Genomic DNA, 18,264 nt, shown 5'->3' on the forward strand with positions numbered 1-18,264 from the left:
AGACATTCATTTTACCATTTAACCTCTCTGGTTTTATCTCTAGGATGTTGCCAAGTTTGCAACAGCAAACTTGTGGAGCTTGGTTTACTAAACTCAATTTGTCTTTGCCTGTTTCTTTACCGTAGTAACACTCAAGTTACGAAGGACTACGCAGTAGACATGAGCTGGCCTCAGTAAAAACTCCAGAGCGCGCTATGTCAGTGGTGACTATGAGGGCAGCCAGCCAAAACGGTGGTCTAGCCACTATTCACGTCGGCATCGCTGCTCCGACCGTCTCTGACCTCGCCATTGATACGTCCATTTTGAATCATGCTTTTATATCGATATTTATTGCATTACGGGCTGTTATTTCACATTATGTCACAATACTTATGGCTATTTTCTCTTATTTTACAAGGTTTACATAAGGAGGGAGAATGCCGGCATCTGGAATTCTGGGCTGGAAAAGGAGCAAATATTAGAGACCTATTCCGCACAACTCCAAAAGTCCTGAAACTCCACGGAACAACTTATAATAAATAATGAAAAATCCTCACCAAAGATGAAGACCAGAGAGCTCACACCCTTCTCACGAGGGTGGGGGCGCCCCCCTAGGGCGCGCCCCCTGCCTTGTGGGCCCCCTGGTGGCTCTCCGATGACCATCTTCTCCTATATGAAGTCTTTCGTCAAGAAAAAAATAAGAAGCAACCTTTCAGGATGAAACTCCGTCGCCACGAGGCGGAACCTTGGCGGATCCAATCTAGAGCTCCGGCAGAGCTGTTTTGCCGGGGAAACTTTCCTCCTGGAGGGGGAAATCATCGCCATCGTCATCACCAATGCTCCTCTCATCGGGAGAGGGCAATCTCCATCAACATATTCATCAGCACCATCTCATCTCAAAACCCTAGTTCATCTCTTGTATCCGATTCTTGTCTTCAAGTCTGGGATTGGTGCTAGTAGGTTGCTAGTAGTGTTAATTACTCCTTGTAGTTGATGCTAGTTGGTTTAATTGTTGGAAGATCATATGTTCAGATCCTTTATGCATATTAATACCCCTCTGATTATGAACATGTTTATGCTTTGTGAGTAGTTACATTTGTTCCCGAGGACAAGGGAGAAGTCTTGCTATTAGTAGTCATGTGAATTTGGTATTCGTTCGATATTTTGATGAGATGTATGTTGTCTAGCCTCTAGTGGTGTTATGTGAACATCGACTACATAACACTTCACCATTATTTGGGCCTAGAGGAAGGCATTGGGAAGTAATAAGTAGATGATGGGTTGCTAGAGTGACAGAAGCTTAAACCCTAGTTTATGCGTTGCTTCGTAAGGGGCTGATTTGGATCCATATGTTTCATGCTATGGTTAGGTTTACCTTAATAATTTTCTTGTAGTTGAGGATGCTTGCAATAGAGGTTAATCATAAGTGGGATGCTTGTTCAAGTAAGAACAGCACCCAAGCACCGGTCCACCCACATATCAAATTATCAAAGTACCAAACACGAACCATATGAACGTGATGAAAACTAGCTTGACGATATTCCCATGTGTCCTCGGGAGCGCTTTTCCTTATATAAGAGTTTGTCCAGGATTTTCCTTTACTACAAAAAGGATTGGGCCACCTTGTTGCACTTTATTTACTTTTGTTACTTGTTGCTCGTTACAAATTATCTCATTACAAAACTATCTGTTACCAGTTATTTCAGTACTTGCAGAGAATACCTTGCTGAAAACCGTTTATCATTTCCTTCTGCTCCTCGTTGGGTTCGACACTCTTACTTATCGAAAGGACTACGATAGATACCCTATACTTGTGGGTCATCAAGGCTCTTTTCAGGCTCGTTGCCGGGGAGTGAAGCGCCTTTGGTAGGTGGATTTTGGTAAGGAAAAATTTATATAGTGTGCTGAAATTTACTGTGACTTGTTACTATGGAAAGTAATCCTCTGAGGGGCTTGTTCGGGGTATCTTCACCCTGACCAGTAGAGCAAAGAGTTGCTCCTCAACCTACTTAACCTATTGAAAATGAAATTCCTTATGAGTATCCTTCGAGTATAATAGAAAAACTGCTAGCTAATCCTTTTACAGGAGATGGAACAAAGCATCCTGATGAACACCTAATATATGTGGATAAAGTTTGTGGATTATTTAAGCTTGCAGGTATTTCTGATGATGTTGCTAAGAAGAAGGTCTTCCCTTTATCTTTGAAGGGAGACTCATTGACATGGTATAGGCTATGTGATGATATGGGATCATGGAACTATAGAAGATTGAAATTGGAATTTCATCAAAAGTATTACGCTATGCATCTTGTTCATCGTGATCCCAATTATATATATAATTTTTTGCCTCGCGAAGGAGAAAGCATCGCTCAAGCTTGGGGGAGGCTTAAATAATGTTATATTCATGCCCCAATCATGAGCTTCCAAGAGAAACAATTCTTCAAAAATTTTATGCTCGACTTTCTGATAACAATCGCACCATGCTTGATACTTCTTGTGTTGGCTCTTTTATGATGAAGACTATTGAATTCAAATGGGATTTATTGGATAGAATTAAATGCAACTCTGAAGATTGGGACCTCGACAATGGTAAGGAGTCAGGTATGACACCTAAGTTTGACTGTGTTAAATCTTTCATGGATACCGATGTTTTCCGTAAGTTTAGCACTAAATATGGACTTGATTCTGAGATAGTAGCTTCTTTCTGTGAATCTTTTGCTACTTATGTTGATATCCCTAAGGAGAAGTGGTTTAAATATCATCCTCCCATAGAAGTAAAAGTAGATGCACCTATTAAAGTTGAAGAAAAGACTGTCACTTATAATGATCCTATTGTTCCTACTTCTTATGTTGAGAAACCACCTTTCCCTGTTAGGATAAAGGATCCTGCTAAAGCTTCAACTATAGTTCGTAAAAGCAATATTAAAACACATTGCCGGGGTGCTGATCCACGGGCACCTATGGGACCGGCGGACCGGGTCCCTTTCGGTTCGGCGGGGGCGGAGGTCGTGCAAAGAGCAGATCGAGGCGGAGCACGCGAGCGATTTACCCAGGTTCGGGCCGCACGGATGCGTAAAACCCTACTCCTGCTTTGTGGTTTGGTATTGATTTCTAGCTCGGGAGCGCGGAGTGCTACAGTACACACCAGCGGCTAGCAAGACCGAGCGTGGGTGTTCGAACTGGCTAACCCCCCTCTACGTTGCACACGGGCCTCCTTTTATATGCTCAAGGGGTTACCCACAGGTGGCAACGGAGGTAAAGGGCAAAAATGGAAAGGTGCTGTGGTAGGTACAGCTACCTGTTACAGTGTATCATACCTAACCCTGGCGGCAGGGGACAAGGGCATTAATTGCCCGTCTGTGTCGCCTAAACAGTACCGAAAGGGACCGCTATGGACGCCACCGTTTGCCACGATGGTTATCTTGTCAGCGCCTGCTTGCCACTGCACACCCCTAGCTGCACGGCCTCCTGCCACGTGTGCTTGGGAGAGTCCTAGAGCGACACGTTGGCAGGTGTGCTGGAGCGCGGGCACGAAGTGGGGGTTTCCCGCGGCAAGCTCCTTGCCGCGGTCGTCGTCTTGTCGTGTTCGGGAGCTTGTCGCTCACCGGGCCTTGCCGGGACGCGTGGCGCGTCGCGGCAAGTTTTCTTGGTATGCCTTGGATGGCCTTCCCGGCAAGCTCCTCTTGCCGGGGTCTTGTCTTCTTGACTTGGACACTTTGTTCTTGAATGGTCTTCAAAGTAGCCGCGGAGGGTCTTGGCGGTCACTCGGCAAGCCTTGCCGCGGGATGCTGCGACTGCCCGTGCACAAGTTCGGGATACTAGGGTACCCCTACTCTAGTACACCGACAGGAGCCCCCGGGCCTGGGCCAGACACGGTGCCGAGCGCTGTTGGGCCAGGCCCAAAACAGGGCACGGGCACACGCGGCCTAGGTTACGCCGTATCTCACTCCGTATCCATCGCGCCCTCCCCGAACGGCACGCGTTGAATGCGGCGTCGTGGGCGAGATCGTGGGTGGTTATTTTATTTGGAAATGCGGAACATCCGCCCCCTTCCCCTTTATAAGCAGAGGAAATGGTGGCAGTTCGCACATTCGCCCGTTGCTGTTTCCAATCTCAGAAACCTCCGCCGCTCCCTCGCCCTCCCAGAGCAGAGAGAGAGAGAGCAGCGCCCCGCCCCCTAGTGCCGCCAGCATCACCAATGCCGTCGGCCTCCTCCACTGCTTCCGCCATGGCTCCGAAAGCCGACAAGGGGAAGGCCGTGAAGTCGACCGAGGCGCAGCGGCTCGTGGCGCTGCGGAAGGAGCGGGCAGTCCCCCCCCCCAAGCTTGCCGCGAAGGAGCTGAGGGAGAAGTACTACCTCTTCTGGTCGGCGGAGACGCGCGCGCATCCGCGCACAAAGGTACTCCCCGCCATTGCTTGGAAGAAGGCTCCGAACGGATACCCCTTTTTTGCTCTGTTCTTCTACTGCGGGCTCTGTCCGCCCTTCTCAGATTTCTTCTGCGACATCATGAATACGTACGAATTCCATCTCCTTGACTTCACCCCCAATGCCGTCCTGACCATGGCAGTTTTCGCACACCTCTGCGAAAACTTTGTCGGAGTCCTTCCCAACGTAGCCCTCTTCCGCCACTTCTTCATACCCCGAGTAGAGAGAGGAGAGCCTCTATCCGGTGGGATTGCCTGGATCTCAAGGGCCGGCAAGAAGGAGACCTATCTGGAGGGAGAGTTCCGCGGCAAGTGGGAGGAGTGGAGAGCGGATTGGTGCTGGATTGACGAAGAGGATCCGCAGCCATTCACCATCCGACGCCGAACCCCAGTAGCACGCGGCAGCGATTGGAGTGACATGGCTCCAGAGGACGCCAGGCTGAAGATTGCCGTCACCAGGATCCTGCGCCTGAGGCTTGCCGGGCTTACTGTTGGCGCTGTTGGCGCAGACTTCCTTCGCCGCCGCATCGCCCCCCTGCAGGAACGGGGGAGGCCCACTTGGGAGTTCAAGAACGCGGCAGACATCATGAGGCTGCGGCCAGGCCTCAATTACAACTTCACAGTCCTGGAGCTCAACGCGATGCTGCAGGAGCTGTTCAAATATGACCCCCAGCATCCCGAGGTGTTCAGGTTGCCGGGGGGCGTCGTGCCGTTGTGCAACAATTCCTCGCTCGATCGCATCCGTGCAATGATGCCGGAGTGCGACTCACACGGGACTGTGCCAACTTGGCAGGAGCCTGCAGACGAGGTCGTGCAGCAATTCTTCGACGACTTGGTGGAAGTGCCAATCCGCCTCGACGAGAAGGACGGCCTCACCCGCGACACCACGGATGCGGAGATGGCGCTCATCGCCACTAGGCTGGAGGAGGCAGCGGCAGCCGCAGCTGCGGGCGAGTTTGGGTTCACTGCGGAGGAGGCCGATGCAGCAGAAGCGGCAAGCCGTGCCGAGCGAGGGGAGCCTGCCGGCAAGAAGGGGCTTGCCGGGCAAGACACCGAGCCGAGCGAGCCCGCCAAGGACATGAGCGGCTCGTTGCAAATCGACTCTTCTTCCGCCTCGCCTCCAGGCAGCTCACCAGAGGCAGAGCCTCCATCCCCACCAAGAAGGCACCTCCGCAAGGTTGGTGACGTGGCGGAGCGGCAAGCGGGCCAACAGTCGCCACGCCGCGTGACACGCTCGACCACGGCAAATACCGTTGCCGCGGGAGCGCCTCACGCTACGACGGCGACTGGAGCGGAGTCTAGCCGGACCACCGCTTTAGTCCCTGCCACTACTCACGCCGTGCCAACAGCCGGAGTGGGGTCGTCTCAGACTGCCGCCACTGCTCCCGCCAAGTGGCCAAGGGAAGCTTCTCCTCCGCCTCCTAGCGCCGGGCGCGCGCCAGGCTTCGACTTCTCCGCGTTAAGCTTCGACGAGGAAGAAGAAGAAGAGTAAGCTTCTCTTGTTGTACTTGCATTTCTTCAACTCTTGCTGTTGGTCTTGTTTCTCACTTGCTTTTCCCTGAATCTGTTCCTCTTTAGGACTCTGGCCCAGAGAGCGGCAAAGAGAGCTAAGGCCCCGGCGGTCAACATCGAGGACGAGCCCACTGCGACAACAGGTGGCGCGCCCGAGACAACCTTGCCGGAGCTGGCGACTTTCCTCCATGGCAGCCCCCAGCGTAAGTGTGTGAATTATTTTCCGCGGCGAGGCGCGCATGGGTACTTGTCTTTGCTGATATCTGCTTGTTGACTTGTGTAGGAGCCGAGCAGCCCCACCAGGAGCCAAGGGAGAATTCTCCGGCAAGGGAAGGCTTCCCGGTGAGGGAGAAGTCTCCGGCAAGGGAGGGTTCTCCGGCGAGGGACAGCGCCAGCGGCCCCCCGACGACGGAGACCACGACCGCAGAGCCTGGTGCAGGTACTCCCCTTGCTTCAAAACTTCTCTTGGATCCTTCTTTTCTTGATCTTTATGAGTTTCTGCTGGATTCTGTTTGACTCTTCTCCCCTTTTCTGGCCGTCAGATCCACCCGCTGCGGAGCAGATGGAGACAGAGGTCACCGCCGACGAAGCTGCCGGTGCTGGAGACGCCACCGGCGCAGAGGCCGCCAAGGCTGACGCCGTAGCAACTGGCGAGGGATCTGGCGATCGTACTGACGGCCCAGAGGCCGCAGGAGCGCCAGGCGCTACGCCGACCGCCGACCCATCCGCCGAAGCCGCAGCGCCAAGTTCCAAGGATCCTCAGCCGGGCGTTTATTTGAAGGCCGGCGACGACGTCTTCATCAATCTTCCCTGGGCATCAAGCTCCAGGGCGTCGGTCGAGGGGGAGATCTTTGACGGAGAAGTGCTTGCCTCCGCGGGGTTGACGCTGGTCGACGCGCCAAGCAGCAGCAGCAACGAGCCCGAAGAAGAGCGGCTGCTACGGAGGTTGATGTCGCTCTACCGCGCGCGACAGGCCAAGCTGGAGTCCCGCGAGGCACTTGTCGTGAAGGCGGGGGCAGACATTGAAAAGCGCGCGGAAGAGCTCGGGGGTTTCCACCGGGAAGCCCTCCGATCCCTGGCGGAGGAGCGTGAGCGGCTCGTTGAAGCGCAGAAGGCCTTTCTCCTCGAGAAGGCTGAAGCCGAAGAGCGCCAGCGACTTGCCGCTGTGAAGCTAGCCGTGGAGGAGGGCGAGCTGGCGCAGCGGAAGGTCAATCTCGACGCCCACGAGGAGGAGCTTGCCTCGCGCGAGGAGAAGCTTGGCGGAGCCCTCAAGCAAGCGGAGGACGCTGCCGCCGCCGCTGAGGCCGCCAAGGAGGAGTTGAAGACGAAGGTGGCGCGGCTGGAGGCCGATCTCTCCGAGAAGGGCAAGGAGCTCAGCGCCGCCAAGGTCTCCAACGTGGATCTTGAGTTGAAGCTAACCACTTTGACCAAGACTCTGGACAGCGCCAAGAAGCGGGAGGCGGCCTTGAAGGAGGAAATCAAGGCCGACAAGGCGCTGCTGGAGAGCGCTGCCACCGCCCAGAACGCCTTCAGGGAGACCGTGATGTACTGGACGGAGAGCCTTGTGAACGCCGCCACGGACATCGACAAGGAGCTGGCGCAACTGGGGATGGAGGATCTCGGGTATCCCTCCGACGACAACCTCCAGTCCAGCGCCAAGCTCGTCCTATTCTTCAAGGGCGTGGCGACGGCCCTTCAGCGACTCCGAGAGAGGATCCCCAAGCAACTAGCTGACGAGTCGCGCGAGATCTGTGCAGGAGCCCTCGAGAAAGTGTTGATGAAGGTGGCCTTCTGCAATCCGGGCCTCCGCCTCACCAACATCCTCAGGTCCTTCCCGCCAGAAGCTGATCTGGAGGAGCTCAAGGCCCTTGTCGCACCCATTATGGACAAGGTGAGCGGGATCAAGCGGGTCGAAGGCGATCGCGTAGATTAGGCCGCTCATTTCTTCTTTTCTTGTCGCTGCCCATCATGTCATGAAAACAATCTGTTAGAGCTGTGACAAGCTATCTTTGTAATGTAACTTGATTGTGGGCAATGATTGCAAAGTTACTCCCTTTACTTGATTCCTTCCTTTGTATGTTTTTGCCCTACGCTTTTAGGGAACTCGCCGGTGCAGGCACCTGAGCCGTGAGCGCTGAGTGCGGAACGTCAGCAGCCTGCTGGCGGTGCCGCTACCGGCAAGAAACCTTGTCACAACTAGTTGCAGCTCACTTAAGTTGCTGAGCGAACTCGAAACAAAGTAAGTGCGCTAGCGGCTCACTTAAGTTGCTGAGCGGACTCGAAGCAAAGTAAGGGCGCTAGCAGCTCACTTAAGTTGTTGAGCGGACTCGAAGCAAAGTAAGGGCGTTAGCAGCTCGCTTAAGTTGTTGAGCGGACTCGAAACAAAGTAAGGGCGCAACTAGCTATGAGTTGGTTCCTCCGCGCACAGGTTTTCCATACAAGGGGTGGTCGTTCAAGGGAGATAACTTAAAATTTAAAAAATTTGATTGCTCAAACTTTGGCAACTTAGCTTTTCTGTTGTTTGCTTCCCGGCAAGGCGAAACTTTCTTGAACGACGCCTGGCCCATACCATCCATCGTCTTCTCCTTTCCCCCCGGTAAACTTGTGGGCGAGGGGAACCTTGCTTTCAAATGGAAGAAGAGACAATACAGATATGGAGCTTTACGGCTCGTTATTGCTTACCGTGGAGTAGGTGTTATGCACGGGATCTGCGCCCGGCTTTGTACAAAGGATTACATGCAACAGTGGCAAGACTTGTACAAAAGGGTGGTTGCCGGACAGGGTCCGACAACCGTGCCTTACGGGTAAAACTTACGAAGATGCTCGATGCTGCAGGAGTTGCTCACCGGAATGCCATCTTCGGTCTCAAGGCGGACAGCGCCAGGCCTAGTGACTCGTTTCACCCGGTAAGGGCCTTCCCACTTCGGCGTCAACTTGTTTGAATTCTTGGCGGACTGAACGCGCCGAAGAACAAGGTCGCCTTCGTCGAGACTTCTGGCGCTAACTTTGCGGCTATGGTAGCGGCGCAAAGCTTGCTGGTAGCGAGCAGCTCGCACAGCAGCCTGAAGACGGTCTTCCTCAAGGAGCAGCGCGCCATCTTGTCGCAGCCGCTCTAGCTCGAGCTCATCATAAGCGAGCACTCGAGGTGACCCATATACGAGTTCCGTGGGGATAACTGCCTCTGCTCCATAGACTAGAGCAAAAGGTGTCTGTCCAGTCGTCGATCTTGTCCGCCGCTGGAGGGTAGTCTAGGAGTAGCTGAGCTCGCGCGAAAGCTTCTGCTGCGGTGGCGGGTGGCGGTGGGAACGGCGCGAGGAGCGGGATATGCTCGGACTTCTAACTATGTTAGAAGGAGCAGTATCTCGTCCAGGCGACCGTGTCTCGCTCGTGCCAGCAGGTTGACGTGCATGGTGGTCCTGAGCGCTCCGAGATCCACCAGCTCGATCTTGATCTAGCGAACGCATGGTACCGTGAGTACCATGACGCTGCCGGTCCCGCGCCTCCTGAGATGGGCGCGGTGCATGCACGGACGCCGAGGTCTTGGAGTGTGCCCGGTCATTGTGGGAGCCGGCTACGTCGCCGATGGGCAGCGCAGCCTTGTCCTGGGACCTGGCAGCACCGTGGGTTCCCTCGTCGATGCGTGTCCTTCCGCCGGTGCCTGCCCCACCAACCGTTTGCTCCGGCGGTGGCTGGCTCGGCGCGGACGGAGCGGCTGCCTCCGAAACTTTCTTCTTCGGCGGCATGTTGATGAAGATGATGAAGATCTAGCTCGCGAGAATGCCGGATCTGGTTCACACAACTTCGACGCCCCCTACCTGGCGCGCCAAAGATGCCGGGGTGCTGATCCACGGGCACCTATGGGACCGGCGGACCGGGTCCCTTTCGGTTCGGCGGGGGCGGAGGTCGTGCAAAGAGTAGATCGAGGCGGAGCACGCGAGCGATTTACCCAGGTTCGGGCCGCACGGATGCGTAAAACCCTACTCCTGCTTTGTGGTTTGGTATTGATTTCTAGCTCGGGAGCGCGGAGTGCTACAGTACACACCAGCGGCTAGCAAGACTGAGCGTGGGTGTTCGAACTGGCTAACCCCCCTCTACGTTGCACACGGGCCTCCTTTTATATGCTCAAGGGGTTACCCACAGGTGGCAACGGAGGTAAAGGGCAAAAATGGAAAGGTGCTGTGGTAGGTACAGCTACCTGTTACAGTGTATCATACCTAACCCTGGCGGCAGGGGACAAGGGCATTAATTGCCCGTCTGTGTCGCCTAAACAGTACCGAAAGGGACCGCTATGGACGCCACCGTTTGCCACGATGGTTATCTTGTCAGCGCCTGCTTGCCACCACACACCCCTAGCTGCACGACCTCCTGCCACGTGTGCTTGGGAGAGTCCTAGAGCGACACGTTGGCAGGTGTGCTGGAGCGCGGGCACGAAGTGGGGGTTTCCCGCGGCAAGCTCCTTGCCGCGGTCGTCGTCTTGTCGTGTTTGGGAGCTTGTCGCTCACCGGGCCTTGCCGGGACGCGTGGCGCGTCGCGACAAGTTTTCTTGGTATGCCTTGGTTGGCCTTCCCGGCAAGCTCCTCTTGCCGGGGTCTTGTCTTCTTGACTTGGACACTTTGTTCTTGAATGGTCTTCAAAGTAGCCGCGGAGGGTCTTGGCGGTCACTCGGAAAGCCTTGCCGCGGGATGCTGTGACTGCCCGTGCACAAGTTCGGGATACTAGGGTACCCCTACTCTAGTACACCGACACACATACACCTCCTGAGCAAGTTAAAGTTGAACCTAATATTGCTATTGTTAAAGAGCTCTTGTCTGATAATATTGATGGGCATGTTATTCAGTTCTGCGGTGAAACTGCTAGAATTGCTAAACCTTGTGCTAAAGATAAACATAGACCTGCGGCAGGCGTGCCTGTTATTTCTGTTAAAATAGGAGATCATTGTTATCATGGCTTATGTGATATGGGTGCTAGTGCTAGTGTTATACCTTATCACTTGTATAAAGAAATCAAGCATGAAATTGCACCTGCTGAGTTAGAAGATATTGATGTCATAATTAAACTTGCTAATAGAGATACTATTTCAGCAATGGGAATTGTTAGAGATGTTGAAGTCTTGTGCGGGAAAACTAAATATCCTGCTGATTTTCTTATTCTTAGTTCTCCACAAGATAGCTTTTGTCCCATTATATTTGGTAGACCCTTCTTGAATACAGTTAATGCTAGGATAGACTGCGAAAAGAATGTTGTTACTATTGGCTTGGATGATATGACTCATGAGTGTAATTTCTCTAAATTTAGTAAACAACACCATGAATAAGAATTGCCTAGTAAGGATGAAATTATTGGTCTTGCTTCTATTGCCGTACCTCCTAATGATCCTTTAGAACAATATTTGCTAGACCATGAGAATGATATGTTTATGAATGAAAGAAGGGAAATAGATGAAGTATTCTTTAAATAAGAACCTATGCTAAAACACAATTTGCCTGTTGAAATCCTAGGGGATCCTCCTCCACCTAAGGGTGATCCCGTGTTTGAGCTTAAACCGTTGCCTGATAATCTTAAATATGCTTATCTTGATGAAAAGAAGATATATCCTGTTATTATTAGTGCTAACCTTTCAAAGCATGAAGAAGAAAGATTATTGAAAACTCTGAAGAAGCACCGTGCTGCTATTGGATATACCCTTGATGATCTTAAGGGCATTAGTCCCACTCTATGTCAACATAAAATAAATTTGGAAGCAGATGCCAAACCAGTTCGTGATCCTCAACGATGTCTGAATCCTAAAATGAAAGAAGTGGTAAGAAAAGAAATACTAAAGCTTCTGGAGACAGGTATAATTTATCCCATTGCTGATAGTCAGTGGGTAAGTCCTGTTCATTGTGTCCCTAAGAAGGGAGGTATTACTGTTGTTCCTAATGATAAAGATGAATTGATTCCACAAAGAATTATTACCGGTTATAGGATGGTAATTGATTTACGCAAATTAAATAAGGCTACTAAGAAAGATCATTACCCCTTACCTTTTACCGATCAAATGCTAGAAAGATTATGCAAACATACACATTACTGCTTTCTAGATGGTTATTATGGTTTCTCTCAAATACCTGTGTCGGCTAAAGATCAATCAAAGACTACTTTTACATGCCCTTTTGGTACTTTTGCTTATAGAAGTATGCCTTCTGGTTTATGTAATGCACCTGCTACCTTTCAAAGATGCATGATGGCTATATTCTCTGACTTCTGTGAAAAGATTTGTGAGGTTTTCATGGACGACTTTTCCGTCTATGGATCTTCTTTTGATGATTGCTTGAGCAATCTTGATTGAGTTTTGCAGAGATGTGAAGAAACTAATCTTGTCTTGAATTGGGAAAAGTGCCACTTTATGGTTAATGAAGGTATTGTCTTGGGGCATAAAGTTTCTGAAAGAGGTATTGAAGTTGATAAAGCCAAGGTTGATGCTATTGAAAGGATGCCATGTCCCAAGGACATCAAAGGTATAAGAAGTTTCCTTGGTCACGCCGGATTTTATAGGAGGTTCATCAAGGACTTCTCAAAAATTTCTCGGCCTCTGACTAATTTATTACAAAAAGATATACCATTTGTCTTTGATGATGATTGTGTAGAAGCATTTGAAATACTTAAGAAAGCATTAGTCTCTGCACCTATTGTTCAGCCACCTGATTGGAATTTACCCTTTGAAATTATGTGTGATGCTAGTGATTATGCTGTAGGTGCTATTCTAGGGCAAAGAGTTGATAAGAAATTAAATGTTATCCATTATCCTAGTAAGACTCTAGACAATGCTCAAAGAAATTATGCTACTACTGAAAAAGAACTTTTAGTAGTTGTATTTGCTTGTGATAAGTTCATACCTTATATTGCTGATTCTAAAGTAACTATCCACACTGATCATACTACTATTAAATATCTTATGGAAAAGAAAGATGCTAAACCTAGAATTATTAGATGGGTTCTCTTGCTACAAGAATTTGATTTGCATATTGTTGATAGAAAAGGAGCTGAAAACCCCGTTGCAGACAACTTATCTAGGTTAGAGAATGTTCTTGATGACCCACTACCTATTGATGATAGTTTTCCTGATGAACAATTAAATGTCATAAGTACTTATCGTAGTACCCCTTGGTATGCTGATTATGCCAATTACATAGTTGCTAAATTTATACCACCTAGCTTCACATACCAACAAAAGAAAAAGTTCTTCTATGATTTGAGACATTACTTTTGGGATGACCCACATCTTTATAAAGGAGTAGATGGTGTTATTAGATGTTGTGTACCTGAGCATGAACAGGAACAGATCCTACGCAAGTGCCACTCCGAAACTTATGGAGGACACCACGCGGGAGATAGAACTGCACATAAGGTATTGCAATCCGGTTTTTATTGGCCTACTCTCTTCAAGGATGCCCGTAAGTTTGTCCTATCTTGTGATGAATGTCAAATAATTGGTAATATTAGGAGACGTCAAGAAATGCCTATGAATTATTCACTTGTTATTGAACCGTTTGATGTTTGGGGCTTTGATTATATGGGACCTTTTCCTGCCACTAATGGATATACACATATTTTAGTTGCTGTTGATTACGTTACTAAGTGGGTAGAAGCTATTCCAACTAGTAGTGCTGATCATAACACTTCTATTAAAATGCTTAAAGAAGTTATTTTTCTGAGGTTTGGAGTCCCTAGATATTTAATGACTGATGGTGGTTCACATTTTATTCATGGTGCTTTCCGTAAAATGCTTGCTAAATATGACGTCAATCATAGAATTGCATCTCCGTATCACCCACAGTCTAGTGTTCAAGTAGAATTGAGTAATAGAGAACTCAAATTAATTTTGCAAAAGACTGTCAATAGGTCTAGAAAGAATTGGTCCAAGAAACTTGATGATGCATTATGGGCCTATAGAACTGCATATAAAAATCCTATGGGCATGTCTCCGTATAAAATGGTATATGGAAAAGCATGTCACTTACCTCTCGAACAAGAACAGAAGGCATATTGGGCTATTAAAGAGCTCAACTATGATTTCAAACTTGCCGGTGAAAAGAGGTTATTTGATATTAGCTCACTTGATGAATGGAGAACCCAAGCTTATGAAAATGCCAAGTTGTTTAAAGAAAAGGTTAAAAGATGGCATGACAAAAGGATACAAAAGCATGAGTTTAATGTAGGTGATTATGTATTGCTATACAACTCTCGTTTAAGATTTTTTGCAGGGAAACTTTTCTCTAAATGGGAAGGCCCCTATGTTATCGAGGAGGTCTATCGTTCCAGTGTCATAAAAATCAACAACTTCGAAGGCACAAATCCGAAGGTGGTAAACGGTCAAAGAATCAAACATTATATCTCAGGTAATCCCATAAATGTTGAAACCAATATTATTGAAACCGTAACCCCGGAGGAATACATAAGGGACACTTTCCAGAACGTTTCAGACTCCGAAAAGGAATAGGTATGTGGTACGGTAAGAAAATCGACTCCAAAACAATTTTTAAGGAAATATTTCTCCGTTTTGGAATATTTAGAAAAATAGAAAATTAAGTAGCAGTCCGGGAAGGACACGAGGGCCTCACGAGGGTGGAGGGTGCACCCTACCCCCTGGACGCGCCCCCTACGTCGTGAGCACCTCGTGTGCCTTCCGGACTCCGTTTTCTTGCACGATACATATTTTGGTCTGTAAAAAATTCATTATATAATCTCCCGGGGGTTTTGACTCCCGTATCACGCAAAAATCTCTTGTTTTTTTGAGTTTTTTTTCTGACAGATCTAGATTATCATGACATCCCGAAGTTCTTCCAAGGACAAGTTCTTCGAGAAGTTCATCAACCCTTACCTCGCGGAGGTGCTGCAACACCCTCAAACCATCGAGATGCGTGATGGGTTGCTGCACATCCGCGATGCTGAGGGACCCAAGGGAATCAGAAGCGTGGAGACGAGGCTCGGAGCAATGGAGCAACAAGTTTTCAAGTGCCAGGGGATCGTGGAGCATGGAGTCAACGCTAGCCACATGATGCTCGCTGAGTTCACTAACAACTACAAGCCGGATGCCAAGAACACCGAGGAGGCCATCTTCAAGCTACATGAGAAGATCGAGCACCTCCAAGCCCAAATCTATGACCTGTAAAACCAAAACTGTGAGTATGAATATAGATTCAAAAGAATGAGTTTGGCTGCAGATTCGAGGATTCCGGAGACTCGATCATCTTTCTATGTTGGTGAACCTATGCCATGGAAGATAGATGACAAGCACGCATCATCAACAACACCTCCACCGTCTCCTGCAACAAAGAAGAATTGAGTATCTGGGTATGGGCACTCCACTTGGCAACTGCCAAGCTTGGGGGAGTGCCACGGTATCGTATCACAACTCCTATCTTTACCGTTTTCCTTAGTTCGATCTTATTAGTAGTATTTTGATCTAGTAGAATAAAGTTTGTGGCATGATCTAGTTGTGAGTTTTGCTTTATTATCCTTCTATGTAATCGAGTCTGTGAGCTATATAATAAAGATTAGTGTTGAGTCAAGGGCTTGATTGTTTTGCCATGATCCTAAGTGAATAAAAGAAAAGAGAAAGAAATAAAAAGAAACAAAGAGATCATATGGATCTCATGGAGAGTAATGAGCTCACATAGAAAAAGTATGATGAATAAAAGTTGTTGAGAGTTGACAAGCATAGTTTTGGTCATCGTTGCAATTAATAGGAAGTAATAAAGAAAGAGAGGTCTTCACATATAGATATACTATCTTGGATATCTTTTATGATTGTGAGCACTCATTAAAATATGACATGCTAAAGACTTGACATTGGACAAGGAAGACAACGTAATGGGTGATGTTTTCTTACATCTGAGATAAATTATATTGTCTTGGATCTTCCAACATGTTGAGCTTGCCTTTCCCCCTCATGGTAGCCAAATTCATTGCACCAAGTAGAGATACTACTTGTGCTTCCAAATACCCTTAAACCAGTTTTGCCATGAGAGTCCACCATATCTACCTATGGATTTAATAAGATCCTTCAAGTAAGTTGTCATCGGTGCAAAGCAATAAAAATTGCTCTCTAAATATGTATGATTGATTGGTGTCGGAGAAATAAGCTTTATACGATCTTGTGATGTGGAAGTAATAAAAGCGACGGACTGCATAATAAAGGTTCATATCACAAGGGGCAATATAAAGTGATGTTCTTTCACATTAAGATTTTGTGCATCCAACCATAAAAGCGCATGGCAACCTCTGCTTCCCTCTGCGAAGGGCCTATCTTTTATCATTATCTTCTACCTTATGCAAGAGTCATGGTGATTTTCACCCTTCCTTTTTACAGTTTATCCTTTGGCAAGCACAGTATGTTGGAAAGATCCTGGTATATATGGCTAATAGGATGTGAGTTTTCATGAACTATTACTGTTGACATTACCCTTGAGGTAAAACGTTGGGTGGCAAGACTATAATACCCTATCTTTCTCTGTGTCTGATTAAAACTCCACACCCATAAGTATTGCGTGAGTGTCAGCAATTGTGAAAGATTATATGATAGTTGAGTATGTGGACTTGCTGAAAAGCTCTTATACATTGACTCTTTCCTATGTTATGATAAATTGCAATTGCTTCAATGACCGAGATTGTAGTTGGTTAGTTTTCAATGAAGTTTACGATTCATACCTGATATTGTGATTGAATTATTACTCTAGAATTAGAGATCATATGACAAAAATTATATAAGTTGCTGTTATAAGAATGATCATGACGCCCTCATGTCTGTATTTTATTTTTATCAACACCTTCATCTCTAAACATGTGGACATATTTTTCGATTTCGGCTTTTCGCTTGAGGACAAGCGAGGTCTAAGCTTGGGGGAGTTGATACGTCCATTTTGCATCATGCTTTTATATCGATATTTATTGCATTATGGGCTGTTATTTCACATTATGTCACAATACTTATGGCTATTCTCTCTTATTTTACAACATAAGGAGGGAGAATGCCAGCAGCTGGAATTCTGGGCTGGAAAAGGAGCAAATATTAGTGACCTATTTTGCACAACTCCAAAAGTCCTGAAACTCCACGAAACACCTTATAATAAATAATGAAAAATCCTTGCCAAAGATGAAGACCAGGGGGCCCACACCCTTCTCACGAGGGTGGGGGGCGCCCCCCCTAGGGCGCGCCCCCTGCCTCGTGGGCCCCCTGGTGGCTCTCCGATGACCATCTTCTCCTATATGAAGTCTTTCGTCAAGAAAAAAATAAGAAGCAACCTTTCGGGACGAAACTCCGTCTCCACGAGGCAGAACCTTGGCGGATCCAATCTAGAGCTCCGGCAGAGCTGTTCTGCCGGGGAAACTTTCCTCCCAGAGGGGGAAATCGTCGCCATCGTCATCACCAACGCTCCTCTCATCGAGAGAGGGCAATCTCCATCAACATCTTCATCAGCACCATCTCATCTCAAAACCCTAGTTCATCTCTTGTATCCGATTCTTGTCTTCAAGTCCGAGATTGGTGCTAGTAGGTTGCTAGTAGTGTTAATTACTCCTTGTAGTTGATGCTAGTTGGTTTAATTGGTGGAAGATCATATGTTCATATCCTTTATGCATATTAATACCCCTCTGATTATGAACATGTTTATGCTTTGTGAGTAGTTACGTTTGTTCCTGAGGACAAGGGAGAAGTCTTGCTATTAGTAGTCATGTGAATTTGGTATTCGTTTGATATTTTGATAAGATGTATGTTGTCTAGCCTCTAGTGGTGTTATGTGAACGTCGACTACATAACACTTCACCATTATTTGGGCCTAGAGGAAGGCATTGGGAAGTAATAAGTAGATGATGGGTTGCTAGAGTGACAGAATCTTAAACCCTAGTTTATGCGTTGCTTCGTAAGGGCTGATTTCGATCCATATGTTTCATGCTATGGTTAAGTTTACCTTAATACTTTACTTGTAGTTGCGGATGCTTGCAATAGAGGTTAATCATAAGTGGGATGCTTGTTCAAGTAATAACAACACCCAAGCACCGGTCCACCCGTATATCAAATTATCAAAGTACCAAACACGAACCATATGAACGTGATGAAAACTAGCTTGACGATATTCCCATGTGTCCTTGGGAGCGCTTTTCCTTATATAAGAGTTTTTCCAGGCTTGTCCTTTACTACAAAAAGGATTGGTCCACCTTGCTGCACTTTATTTACTTTTGTTACTTGTTGATCGTTACAAATTATCTCATTACAAAAGTATCTGTTACCAGTTATTTCAGTACTTGCAGAGAATACCTTGCTGAAAACCGTTTATCATTTCCTTCTGCTCCTCGTTGGGTTCGACACTC

Source organism: Triticum urartu, chromosome 4A, assembly GCF_056163025.1.
Source record: "Triticum urartu cultivar PI428250 chromosome 4A, HENAU_Tu73, whole genome shotgun sequence".
In the NCBI taxonomy this organism is placed as follows: Eukaryota; Viridiplantae; Streptophyta; class Magnoliopsida; order Poales; family Poaceae; genus Triticum; species Triticum urartu.